Source organism: Patella vulgata, chromosome 8 (genome assembly GCF_932274485.2).
Source record: "Patella vulgata chromosome 8, xgPatVulg1.2, whole genome shotgun sequence".
Lineage (NCBI taxonomy): Eukaryota > Metazoa > Mollusca > Gastropoda > Patellidae > Patella > Patella vulgata.
This window is the reverse complement of record NC_065886.2, coordinates 1,118,187-1,128,847: the sequence shown is the minus strand read 5'-3', so window position 1 is coordinate 1,128,847 and position 10,661 is coordinate 1,118,187. Positions and strand designations below refer to the sequence as shown.

At 32.6% G+C, this 10,661-nt stretch overlaps 1 long non-coding RNA gene across 3 annotated transcripts in view; it reads right to left on the bottom strand.

The window, feature by feature from the left end:
• Positions 1 to 455: 455 nt before the first annotated feature.
• LOC126829996 (uncharacterized) overlaps positions 456 to 10,661 on the bottom strand; it is a 71,968-nt gene continuing 61,762 nt past the window's right edge. For all 3 annotated transcript variants that reach the window (XR_008789082.1, XR_008789083.1, XR_008789081.1), the window contains 3 exons: positions 10,171 to 10,257; positions 9,236 to 9,334; positions 456 to 7,584 (listed from right to left, as the gene is read on the bottom strand). This is a non-coding gene — a long non-coding RNA (uncharacterized LOC126829996). The remainder of the gene's footprint in view (positions 7,585 to 9,235; positions 9,335 to 10,170; positions 10,258 to 10,661) is intronic.

Sequence of the window (10,661 nt, the reverse complement as noted above, 5' to 3'; positions counted from 1 at the left end):
CTCTGGCAATAATTATCAGAAACCGTTGAAAATCAATAGGATTCGTCGTCTGATCACGACCTTAAACACTGTGTATAAATTTCAAGTCAATCCGATATTAAATTTAGCCTCTAGAATGTCCTCAAGCAATTGTGAACGCCGGACAGACCGACGGACCGAGGGGGGGGGGGCGACGACAAATAACGACCACATTTCATTGTGGGCGTATAAAAATTACTGTTAGCTATGTTCTTCCTGTGTAGACTATGACGAATGGTTATAGTTGATATTTCCATATCAAAGTACAAATATTAATTGGCTATGTTCATCATTCAAACTCTTTATAGATCCATTTCAAAGTCTTGTACAGACCATAATTCATGATGTGAAACTGAATCCTTTCTAAGGCAAAGTCCAGGAGTAGTGTCCTTCTTTCTATCCAGATAATTAAACTTGTAGCAACAAAACAATTACAATTACAGAGATAAGATTTAATAGCTACATCACCAAGTATAAATACAAAACATATAACCAGTGGCTGCCAGGCAGGATACGCCCACATTTTGCAAGAGGTGGATAGAGAACAAGCTGAAAACAAACGTGATTTTTTGTACAATCAGGGGCAATAATCTAGAAAGTTATGGTCTGAAATGCGCAAATATCAAAAAGGACTGGGATCTTTGGGATATAAAAATAAGTTTTAAGTTTCATCAAAATTGGATAAAAATTGTGACCTCTAGCGGGTCCACAACCTTCGTATTACAATCACATATGCGATTATCAAAAGGAACCAAGATCTTATAGTGTGTAACGGTTATATATTTACACGTTTTTTTTAAACCGGATAAAAATTGTTATCTCTACAGGGACCACAAGCTAAAAACGTGATTTTTTGTACAATCAAGGGCAATAATTCAGGAAGTTTACCATCTTTGGGTTTTATCCTTATATTTCAAGTTTCATCAAAATCGGATCAAAACTGTGACCTCTAGAGGCTCCACAACCTTGATGAACCAGATGCTTACACTATTTGCGTACGAGGGGCGACCATTTTGTCTGGCAGATTTGGCCCAATTTTCATGAAATTCGAACTCAACAGACATTACGGTGTAACGGTTATATATTCGAACTGTTTTTTAAATCGGATAATAATTGTGACCTCTAGAGGGACTACAAGCTAAAAATGTGATTTTTCGTACAATCAGGGATCATAATTAAGGAGATTACAATCCAATATGCGCGAATATCGAAAGGAACCAAGATCCTTGGCTTATAAACATGTTTTTCAAGTTTCATCAAAATCGGGAGAAAATTGTGACCTCTAAAGTGTCCACAAGCTAAATACGTGATCAGGAGCGGTTATGGTCCGATACATGCCAATATCGAAAGGAATCAAGATCTTTGGGAGATAGACCTATATTTCAAGTTTTGTCAAAATCGGATAAAAATTGTGACCTGTACAGTGTCCACAAACAAATTGTGAACGGACAGACAGACAGGGGCAACGGCATAATGCGTCCACATGAAAATGTGGGCGTATAAAAACAAAATGTAATAATATCCCTAACTAATACAGATATAAAATTGCACAATCACATGGATCAGTTTTTCATATTTGACACAAGAATTACATAGATCAATTTCTTTTCTTGTGTTAATTATGGAAAATGATTGGGAGTTAATATTAAACATAATAACATGACACACTAAACAATCCCTACATATTTAAAACATAGGTTGCAAAGCAACGAAACATACACCCAAGGGCGTGGATTTGTCATAACTTTTTTTTTTTGGGGGGGGGGGGGGGCGGGACGGACGAACCCCGGAACCTTTCATTCCCAAACCAAAATAATAATTTCGAACAGTTTACTTTACCAGTGTTATTTTGATGAAAGCTGTAGCTAGGGGTAATAATGATGACGATATTGAAAAACTGACTACCTACAATTAAGGAGGAAGATATCGTGAAGATCAGTAACTGTGCCGAGACCCAAGGCAGTGGTTAGATAACCTACAGAATGGGACATTAATCTGGATATAAACCTGAAAATCTGTCCTGGCGATCAAAATCATTGGGCGGGGGTGGGGGCAGAGACCTATTCGTCCCCCCTTCCGATTCTAAATCCACGCCCACGCAGCAAAGTCGTCAGGGCAGTCAACAAGGGTTGCATATTTTTTTCTTTTGTCAGTAAGGTGGACATTTACAACACCTGAAAATCTGATTAGAAGTATTAACCCATTAAGTAATTAACAGAAATCTTTAGAATTTGTTTCGATTGTTTGCCTCATGACCTTCAACAATTTATATTGACTTTAGCCTCTCTAGTGTCCACAAGATTTTTCAAAGTGATCAAGGGCCTAAACTCTGTCAGTAATTATTGGAAATCTTTGAAAATGAATAGGAGTCTACGTCTCATGACATATCACTGTTTAAAGTTAATCAGCTATTTACTTTAGCCCCAACCAAGCGCTTCTACAAGATTTTTCAAAGAGGTCAAGGGCTATACTCAATTGGCCTGTTCGTCTCATGACCTTAAACAGTATGTAGGCTATAAATTAAAAGTTGATCGTATATTAACTTTAGCCTTGAGAGTGTGGATGCCGGATCGACGGACGACAATATAAGTGGGCGTATATAAAGTAAATCTAACAATATACAGTAGAACATGTATATTTCACACGGCTATATTAAAAAGCTAATACATTACAAGTATTTATACATCAATATTAAAACATAAGATACAGAAGATTATATGGTATAAATATAAATAATAGGAAATACATCTCCATATCATCAAGTGACGCTGTCTAGATGGTAGATATAGTTTTAACGTCATGTCTAGTTGTAGATATACAATTTTAACATCACGTAATTTTAAGACTAACATATGCAATATTTTTGTTTGTGTTGAGCGGAATTTAAACTTCATTTTTCTTATCTCATTTTTGTCTTTTGTTATTAAATGGCACCTTGCTATCCAAACAAATGGATATAACAGCTAACCAATATTAACGTTTTACTCAATTGTGTTTCAGAAATAAATTATGCATGTTATGGTGGTGATAAACTATGCATGCTAGTGATGGTGATATATTATACATATGCATGCTACCATGGTGATAAATTGTGCATGCTACCATGGTGATAATTTATGCATGCTATGATGGTAATGCATTTTATGATGGTGATATATTATGCATGTTATGGTGAACACATACCAAAGAGACATACTTTAAAAATACAATGATTATGAATAACATAGTAATAATGAGCACACAATATTATCAACAATTATATATATATATATATATATATATATATATATATATATACATATATATAGAGAGACAATTTCCTTAAATATAGACTAGGGTTTATTTGACTATTTGTCTTTCTAGTTTAGGAAATTTCTCGACAAAAGGTAATCGGTGCCATGTCACCTGTGAGGTATTAGTTTCTTGTTGTGCAATATAGATGTTTTCTGTGCAATTTAAGAGGTACATAGTTTATAATACTGCATCATTATATTCTGATGGATATGTTATACAACATAATTATAAACCTAATTTAACAGATTAATTTCTAAGATAAATATGATAATTACTTGAAGTTCATTAAACTCTCCCAAATATTCAAAATGCTTCTACATTAAAAATAATCTCTTTGAATTTGATAGCAATACCTCAAATTTCCTTGAATCTTGAATGTCGTTTTCAGTGCCCTGAAACTTGTATATCTTATTTCCCTGTATCTTGTGAAAGTGTATTGATATTAAACACAATTACAAGTAGTACTCACAAGCACAATGGTGAGAAGGTAGAATCCAGGTGAAGAACGATCTAAGTCACTTTTTCCACGAACCCCAGTTAATTGCGCCATCTGGCAGCAAATTGTATAAGCTTTTTGTGGAACAATCTATTTCAGGTAAAAACAATCAGAGTCACATCGAACCAAGGCCCTTCTGAAATGGCTTCCCAGACAAATACAAGTCCATCGTACCCTTTATTTAACCTTAATTTGTCTGAAAAGTTGAAGTCAGTTGTACTGGTAATTATGGTTTGTGTTAAATATCATTTTGAAGTTGTTGTTAAACCCACTTGTTGTTCTGTTCGCATCAAGCATTCTCGTCTAAAAGTCTGTTTTGCGTTTTATGCGAAAAGACAAAAATATGACTTAGATCGTTCTTCCCCTGGACTCAATTAGCTTGTTAAGATTGACATAGTTGAAAAACATCACATGATTTTAAAAAATTATCATAAAGAAAACACAAGTTTACAGATTTAAAAGAATACAAAAGGAATGGCTGGAACACAGTTTCAGTGTGTGTAGATATTGTAGAGATACACTGTGTATTGTGTATTGAATAAGGTTTAGGGTGTAATGATTAATATCATAATTGTGAATTACTTTATTTACGAATTAAATATATTACAGTGTGTACTCATTTAAATTGTACTCTATAGAATTGGTACAAATTAAAAACCTAACCAATACAATGTGTACTCATTTAAATTGTACTCTATAGAATTGGTACAAATTAAAAACCTAAACAATACAATGTGTACTCATTTAAATTGTTCTCTATAGAACTGGTACACTTTAAAACCTAACCAATACAATGTGTACTCATTTAAATTGTACTCTATAGAACTGGTACACTTTTAAACCTAACCAATTCAATGTGTACTCATTTAAATTGTACTTTATAGAACTGGTACACTTTAAAACCTAACCAATACAATGGGTACTGACATAGCACAAATAGAGATAGATACCATCAATATATCTAAGTAAAAGCTAGAACTACAAGCAACTAGAACTACAAGCAACAGAGATTTATAACAATACAATTAGGACACAAATTTGATGACTTCATTAATAATAGCAATAAAAAAAAGTTACAGATTTTAAATCTGTTATTTTAAGAAATAAGAAAACAAATAATAGAAATCGTTAATAACAGAAGATGAATAAAATAATAGTTCTCGAGGAGAAAAACATATCAATAAATCAAGCCTTAAAATATATCCTATATATTTATAAATCGTATCATATATATTAATAAAACTCACAGATCCAACATATAATTTATGAGAAGGCCAATAAAACTCACAGATGTAACATATAATTTATAAGAAGGTCAATAAAACTATTATTATTTAAACTGAACATAAAAAAGATCTGAAAATGATTAATCAAAACATTAGAGAATAATATAATTAGATTTCTTGGCCTAGATAGATAGGAATCACTGATATTTCAAATTATCTCAGAGAATCCAACATGATAGTATGAAATCTACATAAACTATAGTAAACGTCCAAGTTGCCATGATAGTATGAAATCTACACACTCTATAGTAAACTTCAAGTTGCCATGACTACAGTGTGGATTAAACAGTTTCAATATAAAAAAACAAAAAAACTTATTTATGTATATATACATGAATAAATAAAAAATATGTCAGGTAAAAGATAGGTTGCCAGGTAACGAAACATACACCCATAGCCGTAACGTCGTCCAGGCTTTCAACAAGGGTTATCGCATATATTTTATTTTGTTAGTAATGAAAAGATTTACAACACATGAAAATCTGATTACCAGTAACAACCCTTTATTAGGTAATTACCAGAAATCATTAGAATTGGTTTCCATTGTTCATCTCATCACCTTAAACACTGTGTATAAATTTATATTAAATTTAACCTCTAGAGCGTCCACAAGATATTTCAAAGTGATCAAGGGCCATAAATCTGGCAACAATTATCGAAAAGCAATAGGATTCTTCGTCTCATGACCATAAACACTGTGAATAAATTTATATTAAATTTAACCTCTAGAGCGTCCACAAGATATTTCAAAGTGATCAAGGGCCATAACTCTGGCAACAATTATCGAAAAGCAATAGAGTGTCTACAGGATTTTTCAAAGTGAAACTTTGGCAGTAATTATGGACCCTGGACGAATGGGGATGACGACAATATATGACCGAATTTCAAGATGGCCATATAAAAATCATTTTATATACACCAAATCATAATCTATCTGTATGCCCTCTATAGACATATTCAGATATTAATAATATATGGCACAATAATATGAAAACTGAGCGTTTGATTGACTGATTTAATAAAACAATAAACATCAATTTCTTTTGATCAAATTTTGTTTTGGGCATGATTGTAAATCTGACTTTTTGTCTCATTAAAAAAAAAATGATTAAACAAATATCAAGATAAATATTATTTTTAGATCATATTAAATATGATTATTACGAGTCATCAATCAATCAATCAATCAATCTATATCCAAAATATAATAGTATGAATTTAACAACTATATTATTATTAATTGTTTTATCACTGTCTGGGGCATCTTCAGGACATAACATAACAATAAAATAAAACCAAGTACGAACAATCCAAACCATAAGACAGAATTCAAAGTCCTAAAAAACGTTTTGGCAAAATAGTGTATTCGAGCTAAATAGTGTAATCAGCAAATGGACTGCTCCCCGTGTACAAAATACACGACAAACAGTGGTAGACAGTCAATAAACAGTTAATAATGATATAGTTGTTAAATTCATACTATTGTTTTTTGGATATATAATACGAGCTGAAATCTTTACTTTTATTCTATATATATATATACATATGTATATATAAGTAGGTAAAGTACAATTAAATTATTTCATTTGACTGATATAATAAAACAATACACTCTTCCATATATAATTTATTCATAATGTTGTTCAATATTTTCAATGACTGAATACTGAGGAAGAATAAGAGCTCGCAAAAATCATCACCGGGTACATTGATTGGTATTACAATATATTGAAACTTGCGCCAGGAAGAGGGTATTATAATAATTTGTTAATATATTAGAACTTGAAGCAAGATAAGGCAAGATGAATTAGTGTAAATTATGCATAATGATTAAATAACAAGTAAAAGTTATTATAAAACCCTAACAAATACTTCTTTTAAAGAGAAATTAGAACTTAAAATAAGAAAATTAATTTTATATAAATTATGATGTAAACCAAAGGTGAAAAAGGCACAAATTAACAAATTTCACCATAAAGATTATTGAATAAATCATTAAATAATAATTACAATTGTTGAATTATGTTTCACTTTATAGGCTTACTTATAAAATATATTTTTATCGATGAAAGATGTTAGGTGCCAGGATTTAATAAAGTAATTATTTATCAAAATGACATAAACAAATAAAGGATTATGCTGTGGTCATAGTAATTTCATTTTTTGTTCTTCTGATAAATATCCACGTGAAACTCGTCCAAAATGAATTGTTTAAAATTTCGAATTGAAAGCTTTTGAGAAGAGCAACCAAATATTCTTTGCTTGTAAATTATTTTTTTTTCCTGAAGCAACATTTTAACCGGTTTGTCTGAAGGACAAAAAATAAAAAATTGGTGCATACATATAGACAGTTGAAAGACGAATCTATTAACATGTAGTTTAGTTGATAAAGACATGACACGTACAGCAACCATGATGTTATGATGGTATCTAATGAACTGTTCAATCCACCGTGTGATATCATTCAAGTCTGTACTGTATTGTATTGTACTGTAAATATAAGAATTAATTCTGCTATAGATCTGTAGTCTTGTTTTATAATAATTTAAAATTCCAGTAAAAAGAAAATGTTGAATTAAAATTCAAAGTTTAAATGAAATGAAATGGGGTTTAACCATGTTTAATGTTCAACTGTTCTGTTCAAAGTTTAAAATAATATGTCTGATATTCATCCAACCAAACAGAAAGGATTAATTTGGGCAAAAGTGTTTTCTTCTAAATTCAGAAAAAATTTGGTATTAAAACAACTTAATTTTTGAAATTTATTTCAAGTTTTCTTTTATCTGGAAGATGCGAGCTCAATTATAATTAAATTATGATAATTTGTCTAAATGTGAATTATTCTGCTATGTCTTTAATTTCTACATATGATGGAAGCTACATGTATGTGCTTCATCTTTCAGTCATTTCAGATTCTAGAACCAGCGGCTGCCAGGCAGGATACGCCCACATTTTCGAGAGATGGATAGAGAACAAGCTAAAAAGAAAGTGATTTTTCCTACAATCAAGGGCCATAATTCAGGAAATTACAATTCGATATGCGCAAATATCGAAAGGAACCAAGATCTTTGGGTTATAAACTTATATTTCAAGTTTCAACAAAATCGGATAAAAATTGTGACCTCTATAGGGTCCACAACCTTGATATACCATATTTTTATGCAATTTGAGAACGATTGGCAGCCATTTTGTCTGTCAGTTTTGGGCCGATTTTTACGAAATTCGAACTCAGTCATCCTCAGGGTGTAACCGTGATATAATAATACGTTTTTTAAAATCGGATAAAAATCATGACCTCTATAGGGTCCACAAGCGAAAATGCGATTTTACGTACAATGAGGGGCCCTAATTCAGTAAGTTAGGGTCCGATATCGAAAGGAACCAAGATCTTTGGTTCAAAGATCAAGATCTTGTGGGTCCACAACCTTGATATACCATTTTGTCTGTCAGTTTTGGGCCGATTTTCACGAAATTCGAATTCAACCGTCTTAGGGTTTAACGGTGATATAATAAAACGTTTTTTTTTTAAATCGGATAAAAATTATGACCTCTACAAAGTCCACAAGCTAAAAACGCGATTTTTCGTACAATACGGGGCCATAATTCATGAAGTTACGGTCCGATATGCGCGAATATCGAAAGGAACAGAGATCTTTGTGTTATAAACTTACATTTCAAGTTTCAACAAAATCGGATAAATAAAAATTGTGACCTCTATAGGGTCCACAACCTTGATATACCATATTTTTTACGCTATTTGAGAACGAAGGGCGGCCATTTTGTCAGTCAGTTTTGGGCCGATTTTCACGAAATTCAAACTCAGCCGTCCTTACGGAGTAACGGTGATATATTAACACGTTTTTTTTAAATCGGATAAAAATTATGACCTCTATAGGGTTCACAAGCTAAAAACGCGATTTTTCGTACAATCAGGGGCCATAATCCATGAAGTTATGGTCCGATACATGCCAATATCGAAAGGAAGCAAGATCTTGGGGAGATAAACCTATATTTCAATTTTCGTTGAAATCGGATAAGAATTGTGACCTGTAGAGTGTTCACAAGCAATTGTGGACGGACAGGGGCGACAACAATATACGTAAACATGAAAATGTGGGCGTATAATAAAACTAATACTTACATTGACAAGCGGCTCTCATAACTAGAATTGTTATTATAAATACAGCGAGCATACAGCCGATATTGATACCAACTATTCCACCAACTGATATACCATTATCTAAAATTACAAGAAATATGGTTTAATATTTATTCTACACAACTAGGTTATTTAGAGATCATTTTGGGACTAACACATAAGGTAAATATATATTATACCATTCAACCTAACTACCCACCATTGATAAAACAAAAACCATTCACCACCCTCCATTGATAAAACATATACCATTCGACCTAACTACCCACCATTGATAAAACATATACCATTCACCACCCTCCATTGATAAAACATATACCATTCACCACCCTCCATTGATAAAACATATACCATTCACCACCCTCCATTGATAAAACATATACCATTCACCACGCTCCATTGATAAAACATATACCATTCACCACCCTCCATTGATAAAACATATACCATTCACCACCCTCAATTGATAAAACATATACTATTCACCACCCTCCATTGATAAAACATTCTGATCAGTCTCTGAATCTGGGTGACAGTAATTTACATTATAATATTATTGAGACCTGATACATTATAATATTTTATACTTTAGCTATCTTGACGATCTGACCTGATATACAGACTAAAATTCAAACAAATCTTGAATAACCAGGGCCTTTATTCACGAAAACTTAAACTAAGATACAATCGAAATTTTAAGAAATACTGCAATTCGATTGGCTGACCAGTAAAATCAATTTGCATATATCTAATTTGCATATTGGTCAGCCAATCGAATTGCAGTATTTCTTAAAATTTCGATTGATTCTTAGTTTAAGTTTTCGTGAATAAGGGCCCTGGCCACGACTTCACAAAGCATTCTAAGCTAAGAATTGATACAGATAAAACAACAAAAGCTTTGTAAAGGTGTTACTTACTACATGCTGCCCACGATCCAGCACCAAGAATTCCAGATGCAACAGCAAAAATAACAAAGATTACAATCATTGACGGGGCACTCAGATCTGTGAAATGTGAGAATAAAAATCATTACCATGGAAATTGTTGAAATACTCTGATATATAAATTTCAAGCAGTCTAGGTGATTACTTTTGTTGTAAAAGCATTCACAAGATTGTGCCAAGAGCAATAACTCGAGCAGTGATTTTATAGAGAGAGAGAGAGAGAGAAATGGGGTTTAACATCCACTCGACACAAACTAGGTCATTTCGGGACTAACATATGGTTTTTATTTTTATTTCAATAATTCGCTTGCGCATAGGGGTCTTTAGCAGTGGGAGGAAACTGGAGGACCCGGAGAAAACCCACGAGGTTGGACAGGCGACCCTACTCCTTGTCACGTACAACCGGGGATTTGAAACCACGCCAGTCGACTCAATGACAGACTTTAGGATACAGCGCGTGCACG